Source organism: Jaculus jaculus, chromosome 12 (genome assembly GCF_020740685.1).
Source record: "Jaculus jaculus isolate mJacJac1 chromosome 12, mJacJac1.mat.Y.cur, whole genome shotgun sequence".
Classification (NCBI taxonomy): Eukaryota; Metazoa; Chordata; class Mammalia; order Rodentia; family Dipodidae; genus Jaculus; species Jaculus jaculus.
The window spans coordinates 28,962,761-28,964,393 of NC_059113.1; the positions used below are offsets into that span (position 1 = coordinate 28,962,761).

General features: G+C 39.9%; 1 pseudogene; it reads left to right on the forward strand.

Moving 5' to 3' along the window:
- LOC101603444 lies at positions 1-370 on the forward strand (annotated as a pseudogene).
- Positions 371-1,633: the final 1,263 nt, after the last annotated feature.

A 1,633-nucleotide genomic window follows, 5' to 3' on the forward strand; every position in this document is an offset into this window, starting at 1 on the left:
TGGTGTTGAGGACATTTACCACCATGGCTTCCGGTGCTTTGGCAAAACCTCAGATGCGAGGTCTTCTGGCCAGGCGTCTGCGGTTTCATATCGTTGGAGCATTCATTGTCGCCGTGGGAGTTGCATGTGCCTGTAAGTTTGGTGTGGCTGAACAAAGAAAGCATATGCAGATTTCTACAGGAATTATGATTCCATGAAAGATTTTGAGGAGATGAGAAGAGCTGGTATCTTTCAGAGTACAAAATGATTTTGGAATATAAAGAGTTTCTTTGCATTGAATTCCATAGAAGTTTCGTCACTGACCTGTGTTCCTGAACTGTGAATATGTGGGTTAAGGAGTTGTTTTTCTCAATAAATAAAAATTACTATGCATAAAAAAATAATAAAGTCAGATTTTTCTTAGTATAATGATATTAAGTTATTAAGTGATAGTTAAAGGAAAATAGCTTATTGGTTAGGAAGCAAATATAAGCATTTTCCTATTTAATCATTTTCACTGGTGGCCTTAAGACCAGTTTTGAATTATGAAGATGTCTGAAAAACCTTCAACTTACAAACTGCATTAAATCTATCCATATTGCTGGTGTCTCCAGGCTTTTGGCAGGACAGACTGAAATAATCTCTGAGGACAGATAACATCCTAGGCCTCAAGTGATTTCTATAAATAAGTTACAGTGCCTAGTGTAAAGATAAGCAGGCCCAGGAGGAAGAAAGATAATATGAAGGAGAACTGATAGAAGCGACTCAGATAGTGGAATTACTAGACACGGGCTGTAAAACAGCTCTGCTCATGAAGATAAGTCTCAGCAAGGAACTAGAAGCAATAAACAGTAGTTGGGAGGTGTGGTGATATGTACCTGTAATCCTAGAAGCAGTCCCTGCAGACTGTCACATAGGGGAAAAACCAGGAATGGAATGTTTAATGTGTGCTTTATTCATAGAGTCAGACTTCTGAGGACACAGTAGATTAACATCCTAATCGTCTGTCTTCCATCTTTTGCCAGCAGGTTATATAGGGAGGAGAAACAAAAGGAGTCCACCACTTCGAAGTTTAGTCTTAAGTTGTGGTGAGGTGGTCATTCTCCTATGTGCTGATGGTGCTGGACTCCTTTCCATCTCCTCTCTCTGCAGCAGGGGAGGGTTATGCTCTGCGGCAGGGGAGGGTTAGTATGCACCAAGGCAATGCTTTCCTCCGGACCCTCCATGTTGGATGAGATTGAAGGGAAACAAAACAAACTAACCTTCTGTGGTGGGCACATGCTGCGTTGCTTATGACAGGCACACGGAGGTTCCTCGCTACCACTGTGCTCATTCAACATGAGCTATGGAGTGCCCATCACCGTGCCTCTTGTCAGTCCTGCATGTAAAAGGTAGAGGCAGGAGACTCAACCTGAGGCCAGCCCGGGATCCACAGTAAGGTCTTACTTAAAAAAAAAAAAAAAAAAGAAAGAAAAGAAAAAGAAAAGATGTACAAAGGCCTACTTTTATTTTATTTTATTTTATTTTATTTTATTTTATTTTATTTTATTTTATTTTATTTTATTTTATTTTATTTTTTTTTTTTTTTTGGTTTTTCGAGGTAGGGTCTCACTCTAGCCCAGGCTGACCTGGAATTCACTATGTAGTCTCAGGG